Raw genomic sequence first — 18,902 nt, forward strand, 5'->3', positions numbered from 1 at the left:
TCCATCGATTGTTAGCTTTTGGACGTTGTGGCGTCGCTAACCAGCATAAAAACTCCGCTGAAGTGCAAAACATTGACGCCGCAACATTCTCAAAGTAGATTGCTTTAGGAAATAACTATAAAAAACCTTCGTCCATTATTATCTTTTTGAGAAATTTTCAGCTTTGTTTTAATTTAATTTATGACTTATTTTTGCAGATGATGATGAATAATTAAATAATCAGCGAAAGATTTCAGAAAATAAAGTTTCACCGGAATGCAGATGTTTATCGAAATAATTGCTTGACGTTTTGGGTTTCCAAATTAAAAAAAAATTAAAGGACCCTCATTCGCGGTCTTGTTGTAAATTAAAATAATATCACATTTTGCTTTTCATCAAAAAATCCCTTATAAATATTTTAATATGGGTTAAAATTTAACCCAAGCAGCCATGATTGAACGTCCACAATGGCGTGTCCTCAATGGCGGTTTTGTAAGGTTTTATGGCATGTCTTTTGTTTTTATTATTTACATAATTGTTTCATACTTTAAGGCTTGTTTGTCCTTATTTTCGTTGTAATGTTTTAATGCTAACTCGATAAGGCAGAGCTGATGGCAGACATTGTTATTTTGTTGTGGGCTCATTGGTAAATGTTTCGCCAAACAGAAATATTGCTCAAAAGAATGAAAATTTTAAATGCTAGGGGCAATTGTTTAAAGAAGTTTTTGTAATTTTCCGATGTGGCAAATGAGCATAAACGGATATAACTTCATTAAATTGTAAAATTTTTTTGGATACTTTCTTTTTAAGTGAACAGTCATTATAAAAATTTCAATTAACCAAAACATGTAATGATTTATTTTATGTCACTTTTTTATAAGGAATAGAAAATTTCTGATTACCAATTAGGCTATTGACAACAGGGCGAGTATTTAGAGCCTTCAAAATGCCAAATCTTTCGAACCCATTAGAACTCATATAGGGACGATAAGTGAACTCTGAAATCTGAGAAAGCTCAGGCACAATGACGACACCTTATCGATTATGAACTCCAAGTTCAACGAGAAATGTAGACATATGGATAGCGAAGTTCGTTGGCATAGTTCAAATGAATATGACTTCCCAAGCTGTAACACCAAATTTCTATATTCTGGCAATTTCTATATCCTATTGGCAGTCTTATGTCGTGGACTCGGTTTTTGGACAGTATCATCACAGTCCGCTTTAAATGTGGAGTAAGAAATTTTAATATTAGGGTTTTGGGAAATGGAAATGACAAAATCGCCTTTCCTGGAAATCCCGGATTTCCCGGGAAATTTCTTTTAAAATACGAGGGTGGGTCAATGTTTCTTTGATTTTCCATATTTCTTTCCACATCGTTATATGAAATACATCACCGGTCCCATCTTGTACCATTTTTTAGAGGTCCAGAGCTAAATGTTCAGCGACTTCCGTACCGAAAAATTGCTGCCGGGATTTCTACCTATCGAACAAAAACGAAAACAAGTAAGGAAGTATCAGTCAGCTGATAAAAAAACAACAAAAACAAACCACACCCAGTAATAATGTCGTATATAAAATATATTGATTTTGTATAGCAAGTTTGCTTTCAAATCTGTAGGTACCGTAATGTGGGGCTATACCAAATCATTGACATATACCAAACATTTTTAGTAACCAAACTTCTGCATTGAGGACTCAAAATATTAAATTACGTTAAACTAAGTTTGGAAGAAATTTTTGAAATGTTTTAAAGTTATCCGTTGTAAATAAGGCCGCTAGAACAACCTACTGAAATAGAATCAAAACGATACGAGACGAACTCTTAAAATTCACTTTTTACGACTTTTGTTTGGGATGTACCCAAGAAGTGAACCAATATAGTCAGTATTCCAACCTGACACATAACTGGATGAAATAATACAATGTGCAAAGTCTGCACCAATCAGAAATTTCCTGCTAGAATTATCTTGCGGACTTGTCATTATGGTTGATACCGTCAGCGTTTCTTGGAGCTTCTATGCCTATATTTCAGGAAGTATGGACTTGCGCAAGAAAAAAATTATACCGTCGTAAAGGAAGCCGCAAGGACAACCTACTGAAAAAACTTTCAAAACTGTCCGAGAGGAGCTCTTAAACTTCACTTTATCCGTGCCCGGAAGTGTCTGAAGGAGTGAACCGATAAATTCGAACCCGATCTATATCAGGAAGAAATAATACTTACTTACTTAGCTGGCCAATTACAGAACATTTGTTCCATAGACCGAACTATGAAAAGATCTCCAATTCTCTCTGTTTAGTGCTTCGCTTTCTGGAATACTGCGCCTTGTCTTCTCTTCATCCACTTGTTTGCGCCATCTATTCTTTGGGCTGCCAATTCTGCGAGCACCACCATCAGGCATGTATTTATACGCCTTTTTAGCGGGTTCATCATAGCTCATTCTTATTATATGGCCTAGCCAACGCAATAGCTGCATAACGATACGTTTAACTATATTGAAGTCGTTGTGTAGCAGATACAGTTCGTGGTTCAAACACGCCAAGCACTGCCTTATCTGCTTGCGCAAGTACCCAGGCTTCGGAACCATACACCAGCGCGGGTAGTATTAGTGTTTTGTAAAGCTTTATTTTTGTTTGACGAGTTGTGGTTTTGTTTTTGAAGTGCTTACTTAAGCCAAAGTAGCATCTGTTGGCCAATGCAATTCTTCTTTTTATTTCACAACTGATGTCGTTTGTTGTGTTTACGGCGGCGCCGAGGTATACGAAGTCTTTTACTACCTCAAAATTATAGGAACCAACTTCAACAATTGGTCCGATCTTAATGAATGCGCAACGACACCATCAACTTGGTCTTCTCGCCGTTTACCGCCAGACCCACTTTAGCAGATTCTCCTTCGACCTTCATAAAGGTATCGGTTACATCTTTTACTGATCGTCCCATGATGTCTATATCATCAGCTTAAGCAAGTAACATGTTGCTATTGGTGTAGATTGTGCCACTTCTTTTGACGTTTGCTTCTCGTATAACCTTTTACAGACATGGCTTGGAATACATTTGAACGTAGCGGGCTGTCGAAGGCTACTTTATAATCGACAAAAAGGTGGTAGGTGTCGATCTGCATCTCTTGGGTTTCTCCAGGATTTGCCGCAGGGTAAATATCTGGTCAATGGTGGACTTGCTAGGTCTAAAGCCGCATTGGTATGGTCCAATTATTTCGTTGACTATGGGCTTTAGTCGTTCGCACAATATCCCTGACGCTATCTTGTAGGCGATAGGGAGAAGACTTATGCCCGTATAGTTGGAGTATAAAGTCCTATCTCCTTTCTTATGGACGGGACACAGGATGCTCAGGTTCCAATAGTCGGGTACGCGTTATTCCTTCCAGATGGAGCTAACTAGCTGATGCATACACCTTATCAGCGTGTCGCCTCCGGTAGGCCATCAGCTCCTTCTGCCTTATTATTATTCAGCCGGTTTATTGGTGTCTTTCCCTCATCTTGGCCCTGTGGTATACATTCAATACCATTTTCTGGGATTGGATCTGTGGTATCTTCGTCGACTTCGCTACTATTGGATACCAACAGTTTGGAAAAATGCTCTTTCCATATCCTTAGCACACTATCTGTATCAGTTACCAGATTACCTTGCTGGTCTCTACAGGAGGATGTGCCAGTTCCAAAGCCATCAGTTTGATGTTTCATTCCTTGGTAGAATTTTCGGACTTCATTCTGTCTCCTGTACATCTAGATTTGTTCACACTCCCGCCTTTCCATCTCTCTCTTTTTCCTGCGGAAAAGACGTTTCTCCTCTCTCCTTTTCTCCCGATACCTCTCTCGTGCGCTACGCGTTGCTAATGATTGTAAAGTAGCCCTATATGCCGAATTTTTCTCTTCGGTAGCAGCACGACATACCATGGATTCCTTGGTGGAGGTCTCTGGTATCCAAGTATGGATCTTGCGGCTGTTTGCATAGAGTGGGCAATACTTTGCCATTGCGCTGATATATTATCGCGATGAGGAGTGCTTCGATTAAGCAATTGGGCTAGTTGTGTGGAATATGCTGTGGCTATCTGTTGTGATTGCAGCTTACCGATGTCCAACTTCCGTGGTGTGTCTGTTCGCACCTTGTTTGCTACGTTTAATCTGGTACGTACCTTTGCTTTCTAGCCTAAAGGCTGATGCTATAAACATTATGGAGCATACATGGATATGGTAACGAATTGGCGGCATGTTCTCCGGATTTAGCACACAATTAGAATTTCCATTATTCAAAACTAAAGGAATCGCTCGATTGAGATTTGGCTAAAAATCATATTTTATGGACCTCGAAAATCCTATGTTTTGGAATTGAACTTAATGGCGGAACTCACTGAAAATTTGACTGGGAGAAATTATATTTCATATGGTGGAAAAATACCGGAATTTTTGATCCACCCTCCTATTTTCATAAATAAAAATTTAAATAAAATTAAAAGATGTCTTTTTTGTGTGTCGAAATGCAAAAAATATATATTCTTATGTTTGAAATTAATTAAGATATGAAACTTAAAAATAGAAAATATTCTTTCGCACTTATATGAACCAGGATGTGGACTTCAATTATTTCCAAATTTATTTTGTTTTTCGGGACTTATTGCCAAATTTATTTCATTTTCCGGGAAATATGATTTTGTTTCCTGAGAAAAATCCAGTAGCCAAGATACCAAGAAATCCCCGGAATTCCCGGTGTAGGTGATCTGCGTTATTAAACCATATAATCGGCAGACATGGATTAGGAACGCTTTAAGATAATGGATAATTGTTCGTGGACTTCTGCAACGAAACAAGAATGGTTATTGGTGGGACCCTGTTGCAACATAAAGAAATTCTTTTTGGCATCTGTATATGTTTTAAGATGTGGTGGTGATATGACCAAGCCATAGATCGCTATTTGGTAGTATCTAAACTGCGCCACCTAACTGCTAGCAGAGAGAAAGATGGCCAGCTAAAAAGTACGCAGAAGCTTGCAGTAATCCGCATTAATATAAACTCTATAAAACAAACTTTGGGAAGACCGTTGCAAAGAATGACATTAACCAGGCATATACATACATACATATTCATGAAATGCGAAAAGTACTCTATGTCCATAGATCAAAGGCAGACAACACTGAATGATGGAATAAACATGGGACACTATTGAAAGTTGAAAAACGTCTGGAGTTAAAGTCGAAAATATATTTGGGCGAAAACATAAGTCCGGTAACATTAGCTCAATGCAAGCCGAAATTACGACGCTCCTTTAAATAGTACGGAGTTCCGTCACATTGAAAAAATTTCGAATGAAGGAGAAAAACAGCTAGTCTAGGTGACTCCCGTAATAAGTTTACGATCTTCTTCCATTGATATCTGAAGAATTGCTAAGAAAGGAAACTTGAAGAATGTGTAAATTGGCATGGCATTTGTTTGCTACCAACTATAGCGAAAATAATGGCCAAAATTTTCTTCAACTGCACCAGTAGGATTAATAAACTCAATCGCTGTTTTATTCGAATTTAATTTGAGCTACATCCAGTTCATTCACTATGCGCCAGTTTCAGAAAATTAGAAGTCTATTTAGCAATGTGCGTCTGCCTGTGTAACTGTCTACCAAGCTGTTGCTCAAGAATTTGTTCAAACAGGGGACATCGAAATATTTCTGTCAAAATTAGATCGATTTTTGAAAATATGTATATGAGGAAAAGTCAAAATTTTTTAGTTTCCATGAAGCCAAGGTTTGCGCTATTATAATACGCGAACTATTGTAGTTTGCCAGTAACTATGACTATTGCTGGATTAATTTAGATGTTTTTGTACAAAGCTCAAAAATTTAGCAAAAAAATTTAATTTACGTGGTAGTTACGACCGCGTAAAGGAAAAAACATAGGTAAAACACGTTGAAGCTAAACAGGTTTTTTACGTTGCTATTCGATTTCTGATTGAACCATTCAAATGACGGACATCTGTCCAAAGTAAAAGTTGGCGAATACAAAATGAAGATTACACTTCTAATGTATCACTTTCAAAAATTTCCACTGCATCCACCTTTTATGGATGCTGACATTTTGAAGCCGGATTTCAGGTGTTTTTTGTATTTTTTATGTAACTGGGACGCGCATTCGGATATTTCGAAAAACCAATTATAGGACTAAAGAACTCGCGATTTCGCATAATCTGATATGTATATTAAGTATGTAGCCCACACAGCAGCAGAGTAATCTACTGCCAAAGGCCAAAATTTAGTGCGATATTTTTTCTAAAAAACCTATTTTTTGGGTACAGTATTTACAATATCGTTTTGAGTGTGCTGGTACCCCGCGATATTTTAGTTTTTCGACGATCCGGATCATATGAATCACAGATCATAAAAATCCATCTACTAGAACGGCGGAAATGGCTACTGCAAAAATTAAAAAATTTGCGAAAAATGTTTTTCAAAATATCGCTGACTAATTCGCGTTTTATGTGAATCGTTTCCATTTCAATGAAGAAAGTGAATCATCACTCGCGTTTGTGCGAAAACAGCGGTTTGAAAAATTTAGTGGCGTGGGAGCTGTATCCGATTTATCCAAAAAATACTGTGTGATGCTACATCCACGGTTCTTGATGGATTTTATTGAAATATGTTAAGATCGATGTATTTTTTCACGGTTGATAGTGAAATCGGATGCGCATAAAAAGTGTATGCACTTTGTGCAAAATATAAGCGTTATAAAGATTGTTGCACACTAAACTACAGACGATGCTACATCTTAGCGACTAAAGTAAATCCTGGCAAATGTGTACAAATTAAAAGAGAAGAATTCGCTGTATTGGTAAACCGCATGCGCATCAAGTGATTTTGAGGATTTCGCGATTTACACGCATTTCAAAATGAACATTACCCGATACAATTTTATTTCAAGATTATACCCCATTTAAAGGAACCCAACATTTATTTGAAAGATATCCATATCTTCTGCTAGATGTTAGCGTGTTTTCGAGAAGTGATTAGAATAAAAAATGTGATTTATTGCGTGAAATTTAACTAAAATAGAAGAAAAACTCCGACCTATTTTTCTTACATTTTGTTCAACTAACTCACAAAAAAAAATTTGAAAAATATTTTCTCTTACAAAAATTTTATAAATTTCCTCAATATATTTTTTTGTTTTCGCCATAATATGAAAACCACTAAACGGATTTGTATAGTTTTGGTTTCATTTGAATCTTCGCGATGTATAGATTACGTACATATTTTTTATATATTTTTCAGAGGCATAAGCAGGTTGAATTTTATTAAAACAAGTTGCAAACTACCAATTGTTTGGAATTCTTTCCTAATTTCCGCGAAAATGCACAACTTTTTCACTAAAGTTATGGGACCTCAGTAAACATATAGTATGTAGGGAGCCCCTAATTAAGAGAGTTTCCCAATATAATGATTAGAGTCTTTTAAAGATTTTTTCTTTTTATCAGAATTGAAACCGCTATAACTTTTGCGCGCAACAACCAAAATTAGTATCACGAACAGATTTAAGAATGACATTTTTTCCCAATCTACGTACCAAAAATCTTTCATGTAGCTTAAAAAATTTTTTTTAATTTTTTTTTTATGGAAAACTAAAAAATTTTGTCTTTTCTTCATATACTCTCAAACTACTTCTATCACCTACTCCGCAAAATTAAAAATTTTCGCTTAAGTGCAATTAAAGGATTGCTCTCGGAACTTTATTAAAATGTTCTTTAAGAACCTGCTTTTTCGTGGCGAAGTCCATACTTTCTGATATAACGACAGAAGGCTCTACAAATTCGTACGGATACTAGTTACAATCGCTGGTGAGTACGATAACGCTTCGTAGGAGTACCCTGCACAGAAAAAAAATTGTAGCCATTTGATAAAGAAATTCAAAGATTAAAAAAAAATTATCAATTTACCGGCAATAAAAAAATTGTCATATTGACAAAATTGGATAAAATTTTGTGATCACAAAGTAAAAATACATGTTGATAAAATAAAATTGTAATATTGATTAAAATATTTATCGATTTTTTATTTTGAACTGATAAAACATTTCACATATTGACAAAAATATTTATCAAAATATTCCACATTTTGCTTGATAAAAACGAAATAATTTCTTGATTAAAAAATTGTTGAATGCATTTTTTCCAATCAATAAAAAAATATTCATATATACAATTATTATTATTATTTTTTATTTATTTATTTTTTTTTGGTTAAATACAAACCCAAACTCCACAAAAAAAGAGACATACACACATTTATAAATGGTGGTGGTTATTTTTTTATTATTTGAAATGCCAAGAACAAAAGCAACACCAAACGCATAGGTACATAAAAAATAACAGATGAAAGAAAGAAAAACGGAATGGAATAATTAATAACAGAAGTACATAATTATTTAGTGCCACACATTAATTTTAATATAAGTAAACAAATAAATCACTTTTAAATATAAAATACAGGGAACACATTCGTCTGCCACATTGAAAATCATCAGCGGAAAATGGGTATCTGTAATGTGAGAAATAGTACATCCATATATATTTCAAATATATAAAATGTTTTGATGTTATTACCAATATCACATGGGGTTGCTTCTTTCTCCAATAAAATATTCTTATTATCCTTTTTCATATTCGTGAATTCAATTATAAAATGTATTGGCCATTTAATTTACTTGAAAAGCAGCTTTACTTTAAGAAAACACACAAACACAGATTTATGCACTACCGATCCACATACAACGACTGCTTTAAACGAACTGCCAAACTAAACCAAACTGATGGTTAAACAAGTAAAAAAGCATTAAGTTCGGCCGGGCCGAACTTTTCATACCCTCCACCATAAAATATTCATTCCTGTCCCCAACTTTAAGTGAGTACGTTAAAATGTCAGATAATGTACATGTACATGTACTTCATTCGGGAGGCCCTTTTTTATGGTGGCTATATCTAACTGTTGACAATTTTTGGTGGGCTAGAAATTGGGAGATACTGTTATATAGGGGTTATAATAAAACATGGGCCTATGTTGACAGTTTTTGAAGGGAGCCTTTAATGTCAAATAACTCCTAATTCGGTTAAAAATTGCAGCTAGAATACTCAAAATACCGAAAATTTGTACATAACATGGGAATTTCAAATGTCATTAACAGCTAGTTCGCAGGTATGTGGGCTATACGAAAATATGAACTTAATTGAACAATTTTTGTTGCAGAATTTTTGTTGACTTCTAACTTTCAAATTACAGAAAGTTCGTTCAAAAAATAAAGCTAAGGTACGGAAAATCGGGAGGTTTGTTTTGGGGCTATACAAAAACATGGACCTACGTTCGGTTAAACATTTTAAGTAAAATCCTCAAAGTACCGAAAATCGGAAGTATCGTTATATTGGGGCTATGTTAAAAATTGTTGATGCAGATGTGTGGTGACCACTACAACCTTCAAATGTCAAATTACAGTTAGTTCTGTTAAAAATTGTAGCTAAAATTGCCAAATTATTGAAAATTGGGAGGTACCGTTACATGGGAGCTATATCCGAACATGGACCTATGTTGACAATTTTTGATGGAGAGGTGTTGCGACCACTAAGAACTTCAAATGTCAAATTACTGCTAGTTCGGTTTAGTATTGTAGCTAAAATCATCAAATTACTGAAAATCGGGAGCTACTGTTATATGGGGGCTTTCTTGACAATTTTTGGTGGAGAGGTGTGGTGACCACTAAGAATTTCAAATGTCAAATGTTCAAATTACAGATAATTCGGTTAAAACTTGTTGGTAAAATTCTCAAAATACCTGAAATCGGGCGGTAACGTTATATGGGGGCTATTCCAAAACATGGACCTATGTCCACTAGTTATATAAGTTTATTGACATTTAAGAACCCTAAATGTCAATTGATTGCTAAATCGGTCTGAAAATGTAGATAAAAACGTCAAAATGCCGTAAATCGGGGGTACCGTTATATGGGGGCTATACCAAAACTTGGACCTAGGTCCACAACTTTTGTTATATAAGTTTAGTTACACTTAAGAACCCTAAATGTCAAATTATAGCTATATCGGTCTGAAAATGTAGCTAAAAACGTCAAAATACCGTTAATCGGGGGGTACCGTTATATGGGGGCTATACCAAAGCGTGGACCTAGGTCCACAACTTTTGTTATATAAGTTTATTGACACTTAAGAACCCTAAATGTCAAATTAGAGCTAAATCGGTCTGAAAATGTAGCTACAAACGTCAAAATACCGCAAATCGGGGGGTACCGTTATATGGGGGCTATACCAAAACGTGGACCTATGTCCACCACTTTTGTTATAAAAGTTTTTTGATACCTAAGAACCCTAAATGTCAAATTATAGCTAAATCGGTCCAAAAATTTAGCTAAAAACGTCAAAATACCGCAAATCGGGGGGTACCGTTATATGGGGGCTATACCAAGACGTGGACCTATGTCCACAAGTTTTGTTAAATAAGTTTAATGACACTAAAGAACCCTAAATGTCAAAATATAGCTAAGTCGGTCTGAAAATGTAGCTAAAACCGTCAAAATACCGTAAATCGGGGGGTACCGTTATATGGGGGCTATACCAAAACGTGGACCTATGTCCACAACTTTTGTTATATAAGTTTATTGACATTTAAGAACCCTAAATGTCAAATTATAGCTACATCGGTCTGAAAATGTAGCTAAAACCGTCAAAATACCGTATATCGGGGGGTACCGTTATATGGGAGCTATACCAAAACGTGGACCTATGTCCACCACTTTTGTTATATAAGTTTTTTGATACTTAAGAACCCTAAATGTCAAATTATAGCTAAATCGGTCTAAAAATGTAGCTAAAAACGTCAAAATACCGCAAATCGGGGGGTACCGTTATATGGGGGCGATACCAAAACGTGGACCTATGTCAACAAGTTTTGTTATATATGTTTATTGACACTTAAGAACCCTAAATGTCAAATTATAGCCAAATCGGTCTGAAAATGTAGCTAAAAACGTCAAAATACCGTAAATCGGGGGGTACCGTTATATGGGGGCTATACCAAAACGTGGACCGATATAGCCCATCATCGAACTTGACCTGCCTGCAAACAAAAGACGCTTTTCCCCAAAATTTCAGCGTCCTATCTCCATTTTTGTGGATGCTAGAGTGATTACCACAGACGGACGGACGGACGGACGGACGGACGTGCTCAGATCGACTTAGAATTTTACCCTGATCAAGAATATATATACTTTATAGGGTCGCAAATGAGTATTTCAATGCGTTACAAACGGAAAAACAAACTTAATATACCCTCCATACTATGGTGGAGGGTATAAAAATGTTATCTGCCTTCCTAAACCACCAAGCAGAAAAAAACGTGAGAACTCGTACCGTTTTTATACCCTCCACCATAGTATCATTTGCGACCCTATAAAGTATATATATTCTTGATCAGGATAAAATTCTAAGACGATCTAGCCATGTTCGTCTGTCTGTCCGTCTGTTGTAATCACTCTAGCGTCCGCAATAATTGAGATAGAGTGCTGAAATTTTGCACCCGAGAGTCTTTTTTCCATAGGCAGGTCAATTTCGAAGATGGGCTATATCGGTCCACTCTTTGGTATAGCCCCCATATAACGGTACCTCCGGATTTGAGGTATTTTGACGTTATTCGCCACATTTGCAGACCGAATTAGCTATAATTTGGCACTTAGGGTTCCTAGTGATCAACAAACCTATATCTCAAAGGATATGGGCATAGGTCCATGTTTTGGTATAGTCCCCACATAACGGTACCGCCCGATTTTCGTTATTTTGAGAATATTAGCCACAATTTTTAACCGAACTATCTGCAATTTGACATTTGAGGTTCTCAGTGGTCATGAAACATCTCCACCAAACATCGTCAACATAGGTCCATGTTTTGGTATAGCCCCCATATATCGGTACCTCCCGATTTTCGGTATTTTGAGAATTTTAGCTACAATTTTTAACCGAACTAGCTGTAATTTGCCATTTGAGGTTCTCAGTAGTCATGAAATATCTCCACCACACATCGTCAACATAGGTCCATGTTTTGGTATAGCCCCCATATACCGGTACCACTCGATTTTCGGTATTTTGAGAATTATAGCCACAATTTGTAGCCGAACTATCTGCAATTCGACATTTGAGGTTCTCAGTGGTCGTGAAACATCTCCACCAAACATCGTCAACATAGGTCCATGTTTTGGTATGGCCCCCTTACAACCGTACCTCCCGATTTTCGGTATTTTAAGAATTTTAGCTACAATTTTTAATCGAACTAGCTGTAATTTGCTATTTGAGGTTCTCAGTGGTCATAAAACATCTCCACCAAACATCGTCAACATAGGTCCATGTTTTGGTATAGCCCCCATATAGCGGTACCTCCCGATTTTCGGTATTTTGAGAATTTTAGCTACAGTTTTTAACCGAAATGGCTGTAATTTGACATTTGAAGTTCTCAGTGGTCATGAAACATCTCCACCAAACATCGTTAACATAGGTCCATGTTTTGGTATGGCCCCCTTATAACCGTACCTCCCGATTTTCGGTATTTTGAGAATTTTAGCTACCATTTTTAATCGAACTGGCTGTAATTTGTCATTTGAGGTTCTCAGTGGTCATGATACATCTCCACCAAACATCGTCAACATAGGTTCATGTTTTGGTATAGCCCCCATATAGCGGCATCTCCCGATTTTCAGTATGTTGAGAATTTTAGCTGCAATTTTTAACCGAACTAGCTGTAATGATCGGTATTTTGAGAATTTTAGCTACAATTTTGTCTATTCAAAAATAATCGTCAATATAGGTCCATGTTTTGGTATATCCCCCCATATAACTGTACCTCCCGATTTTCGGGAATTTTCAGTGGTCACTAAATTTCTTCACTATAATTCGTCAACATGGGTCCATTTTTGAGGGTCTACATTGTTTTTAAGAAACTACCCCCAATTTGACTCTTGAAGTTCCCTGCAGCTATAAAACTTTTCCACCTAGCTGAACACATTTTATTAGACTAGATTAGATAACACTGTGCAACAAAATGGAGGTGAAAGTCTGGGGCACGGAAAATTCCTCTTGGGGAAGAAAGGACTTGGTGAGTATATTATGAACCCCGAAGGACAGATGCGCCGTGAGTCGAACTTCCGCGTTATGGCGTGATGAAATTTTTGTTATAGACCCTGTGGGCCATCAGGAATTAGCGTTATATCTTTGTTCACTGTTGCTTAAGTGCTCTACAAAACCAACAAACAAAGATATAATTCTAATTCATGATGGCTTACAGGGTCTCTTGCAAAAACTTCATCACGCCATAACGCGGAAGTTCGACTCACGGCGCATCTGTCCTTCGGGGTTTTTAAATAATCACACACCAAGGGCTTTAATCTCCAAAAGGAATTATCTCTGCCCCAACATTTGTGTTCACAGTGTAATTTAAGCAATAGTGGGAGGCAGTTGGAGTCTATCCATTGTCGAAAAGTTGTTACACCTAAAATTGTGAAAGGACCCTAATTATTCCATTTTAATTAAGACTATTTTATGGTGGAGAGTATAAAAAATTCGGCCCGGCCGAACTTAACGTTTTTTTACTTGTTTTCTTTCCCTCTTCGTTTGTTAGGTTCATAAAAATCAGCAACAAAAAACAGTAACAAACTTACATACAAGCCTTCACCCGAGCACAAATAAATAAACAAGCCAAATGCCACACAAACGCTCCATCCCTTCATGCCGCAAAAATTCCATGACCATGCTTTGAAATATACATAGCAACGACACTCGCATCTCAAGAAAAAAAAAACACAGCACATTGTTGTAGCGCTCTTTTTATGCCCTAAAAATGTTGTTTCTCTCGCTCTTGAGAGAACATGCGACAAACGTTGAAAACCATTTTAAATACAGAAATTTATTAATAACCATAAACAAATTTCAATAAATAATTTGTTTGAAATCGTTTATTGATCTCTTTTTAGTAACATTTTCATGTTTGATAAACATTTTCCCTATATATTCGTAATATTTTATCGCCATTCGACAAAAATATGGTGATAAAGCTTTTAATCAAAATTTTCTGGGTGGCTTTTTTTTCTGCGTATGTGAATTGAACAATTACACTGAAGGAGAAATGCTTCGTTGTATCAATGAACGGGTTTCATTGATTATTTTTCATTGATTATTTTTTATTGATGCTATGAAACGTTCCATTAATATAACGAAATGTTTCTTTCATGCTATGAAATCACTAATACTATCTTATTTAATATTATCTTATGTATAGGTATTATCACCCTATTTGCATTTGTATTCTTTCTAAATCTGTTAATTTATAAGATTTGTCTTTTAATTATTTTGTCTTTTTAAACAAATTATATTTTTGACAATCCCAAACAGAACACATACATATGTATATTGGCTACATACATATGTATGGAGTCACATACATAAATATGTATGCATTATTATTTACAAAAACTAGCAAAAGCGGCACCAACTATACACAAATTCGCTACTGTCGCCGATTGACGTTGGTATACATAAATATTCATTCGCATTAAAATGAATGCTATTTGCAAAACAACCACCGTTTTCTTAGCTACATCAAACGATTTTCAAGAACTTTGTTTTAGTTTGCGCTATACCACAATCAAGTGTGGATGAAAAAAAGTAATTTTACGTCTGGTGTTTTCAGCTTTAAAAGGTGTGATGCGTTTAATATAAAAAGAAAATGTAGATATTGTTTTTTATGTGTTCAGTTGTTCTTTTAAGTGAATTTTTATTTATATTTATTCTTCGTAATGGAAGCATTCAATAGAAAATCTAAAGATGAGTGGAATGGCGGAGAAAATTTTATCATTGACCAACGAAGCACCTCAAATTTAGAAAAAGGAAATCTTGTATCCTAACAGCGTGGAAGTACACATTGAATTGCCCATAGTTTGCTGTAGAACGGTAAAAATTAAAGGTAAGTTAATGTTTAGAAATGAAAAAGTTTCATTGCATTAATGGAAAAGTTTCATTGCATCAATGAAGAAGTTTCATTGCATCAATGAAGGATATTCATTACATTATTTAACAAATTTGATAATTTTAATTCAATGAAACTCTATGAAACTTTTTTCATTTATTCAATGAAACTCTACGTTGGTTCAAAATCAATGACAAATTTCATTGATACAACGTAGGATTTCATTCATATTACGTAGCTTTTTCTTCCAGTGTAAGACAATAACTTGTATTTTTCCACCTTCCACAAATTTTTGCAACTTCTCGTTTACTTATTTGCAGTTTCCTTCATTGATTTTTTTGTTTTTATTAAAAACTATTTTCTTGACACTTTATATTCTCCTGGTACGGCAACACCCAAATTGATAGTCAGCTAAACCTTTCGTGTGATCTTCAGACCATTTAGCAGAAAATTGTACATACTTTTGTGCAAATCATATGATTTCTTGAATGCCATCTTTTCAGTTGCTGTGTCTTAAATTCCTCAATTAAATTTTAGTAAGTAGCTCATGAAATGCACATTTTCACCCTTTCCATTTAATTTGCAGTTACTTAAAATACAATTGTGCCAATTTCTGTTTGACTGTTGGCGCACATAGTCCAGACTACGTGCCAACGACAACTGCTACATAAATAACCAATCCCGTAAATTGTAGCAGTTTTGAAAAAGAACATAACGTTCAAATGATTTATGTGAAATTTGCGCATAAACATGCCTTAAAGTGTCAAATAGGAAAGTCGTGAACTCCAAACAATGTCATATGCAGTTATGGCAAACATGTTATTGGTGATTGGACAGAGAGAGGACAAATAAATAGTGAATATAGTATAATTGGCTCCGTATAGTCTAATTAGTAAATACGAATTATAAAGCTCGTGGATATATTTTTATTTTTCAAAATGTATAGCCGCAATTCTTCTTCACTTTATGGCCTGTATTTTTATACCCTACACTACTATGTGGAAAGTGTAATCATGTAACACCGCGAAATATTCGTCGTAGACCCCCAATGTTGTACACCAAGCTTCATATCTCGACGAGATAAAGCGATTTTGAGATGTGTGTCCGTCCGTCCGTCTGTCCATTATAAAGTGTAATCAAACTTCAGACCGTAATTATGGACCGATCTAAATTTTGCATGGCGGTTGGGTTCAGACAAGAATAGACACCTATTGTTATTGGTGATGATAGTGAAATATTTAGCGCGTGAGATGAAATTTTAAATAAGGTAAGAGTATGTTACAAAGAAGAAGTTTGCAATTTGAGATGGTGATCAGATAAGATTAACCCTCGGGACCAAAACTTTTGTGTGAAAATTGTGAAATTTTTTATATACAGTATTTATCTTTAATCAAATACAAATTTGCATAGGGGAATCAATCGGTCTTCTCCGCTTTTACTAATTGTATCTCTTATGTTCATTTTTTAATTTTTTATTTTACCAGATTAACAATAACCTCAAAACTATAATATTAAGGCTGGCTCCTCAATAAAATATATAAACAAAATTAATGCAATTTAATTTAGAACAAAGTTTAAGCCATTAAAAATATTTCAACTTATTACTGTGATACAACAACAATTATAAAACAAAATGGGTATACCAATGGAATTGACTTCTTAGAGAGCCGATCTTAACAAAACACAAGATGTGGAGGCTTCAACAAGGGCTAGGCACAAGACTAGTGTCTTTGAAGCTGTGCTTCATTTATTTAAGGGCAGTGTCGGAGCTGGCCTCTTTGCCATGGGTGGCAAATGGTGGCATTATCGGGGCCACAGTAGTTCTGTGACCCATTATTGCAGTGATTTGTGTCCACTGTGAACAAATGTTAATTAAAGGTTCCATTTTGGCTGTGGAACGCAATAAATCGGCCACATTTTATGATTATCCCAATACAATTGAAAAGTGGTTTGAAGCTGGTCCAAAACCATTTCGTCGTCTCTCGAAACTAATGAAACTGATTATGGAAAAATTTTTGTTTGTCACACAGTTTGGATTTTGTTCAATCTATTTTGTTTTTATCCTTCACAGTTATGGCATTGAAATTAGCCTAAGTTTAACGATGTTAATATGCCTACTGCCTGCGATGATACCCTCACTGATGACAAATTTTAAATACATCTGTCTGGTATCGGCATTTGCCAATTTCGCCTTACTTTTTGGTTTTGTGGCCACATTATGCTTGGCCTTCCTGGATGGTGCAATACTCTCGCCGACAGATCGCACCATGTTTAACTTTGGCCCCCCGTTGTCACGGTTCTTTGGTACGGCTCTCTTCTCCTATGAAAGTATTGCCTTGATTTTACCTATTCGCAACTCCATGAAAAAAAAACCCAAGAAGTTTAATCAACGTTTTGGAGTTTTGAATATTTCAATGTTTATCATCACACTGCTCTTTACCTTTACCGGTTTTCTTTAGCTCAGAAAATGGGGTGAGAATGTGCAGGGCAGTGAAACTTTGATTTTGAATCCTGATGATAAATTGTCAAGATAGCTGCAGCTTTGGGGGTCTTCTTTGGCTATCCCATACAGTATGGCTGTGGCCCAAAGGAGATCCATAACGGTACAGGTTATGTTCCGTTTTGTAATGATTATGTTGACATTTGGCGTTGCCTTGTTGGTACCCAAATTGCATTTATTCATCTCATTGATTGGTGCCCTTTGCTCCACCTCTTTGGCCTTTGGAGCGGGCCAAACACCCAAAAAGTTGGGTACCTGGGTCTACTTGAAGAACATGGTCATATTGATTATTGCCCTATTGCACGCAGAGAAGAGATATTATAGTGGCAATCATATTCTAAGAACAAAATAGTGTATTGTAAAAATCTGAAAATATGTATTTTTGTTTCAACCATATATTTTGTGTCAGGCACCATAATGACACAAAATATATTGTTGTACCAACAATATATATTTTCAGATTTTTACAATATACTATTTTGTTCATAGAATAAGATTGCTCCTACAATATCTCTTCACTGCGTGTGGGTATTGTGAGCGGAACCTTTGAAAGTATTCATGAAATTATCAAAGCATTTTATAAAGATTAAATCAACGTAAGGCCACAAGAGGCAGGCAGGCATTTAGCCAAGTCTATCATAACCATAAAATAATGTTGTATGTATGTTTTTTAAATTGTATAATTGTAATTTATTTGTAAATAATATTTAAGCTAGTAATTTAAACAACAACCAAATCCATTACTTCATTGTCGAGAATCAACTTCATGTTATTATTATTTTTCCTGTTAAAACAAAAACAAATCTCACCTTTGTTATTATTATTAGTGTTATTTTTTAATTATTCTTTTATGATTTATGTAAATTTCTTTGTACAACAACAACAAAACAAATGTAATGAAACCCACACTACACTTGCCATACTAAAAACAAAAGGTTATAAGAAAGCTATTTGTTTTGTAATTAAATAAAGCAAAAAAAAAACTATTCCAATAGCAAAAAAAAATCTTGGAAGACACATTCCGGCAAGTAAGCAATGTTTGGAAAATGAACTCTTGACCTTTAGATTAGATAACAGAATTACATCCTAATATATCCAGTTATTTCTTTGTAGTATAATCATAAACACGCTAGAAGTCGCAATTATAGCTCAATAGTCACGAAATTTTGCACGAGGTTAGAGTTTAGGTCGAAGAACATGCTTGCAATTTTGCATAATGATCTGATATTATTTAGCGGGTCAAATGGACCATTACTTTGGTATGAAAAATATCAAAATTTTATTTTTGGTCCATATTTTAATTTCTGGAGGGCATATACCGGCAAAGTAGCCTACATATGGAAAAAGAAGTACTGACCTTTCCCTTGATAGAAATTGCAAATAATGTATCTGCTACATAACGAGCCTGCTGCCTAT

General features: G+C 35.4%; 1 pseudogene; it reads left to right on the forward strand.

Annotated features, from left to right (window-relative positions):
* The first annotated feature begins 429 nt into the window (after window positions 1-429).
* On the forward strand, window positions 430-18,076 carry LOC141398120 (neutral amino acid uniporter 4-like; annotated as a pseudogene).
* The last annotated feature ends 826 nt before the right edge of the window (window positions 18,077-18,902 follow it).

This window comes from Musca autumnalis, unplaced genomic scaffold (assembly GCF_047663935.1).
Source record: "Musca autumnalis isolate F117 unplaced genomic scaffold, ASM4766393v1 scaffold_3, whole genome shotgun sequence".
NCBI classification, from domain to species: Eukaryota; Metazoa; Arthropoda; class Insecta; order Diptera; family Muscidae; genus Musca; species Musca autumnalis.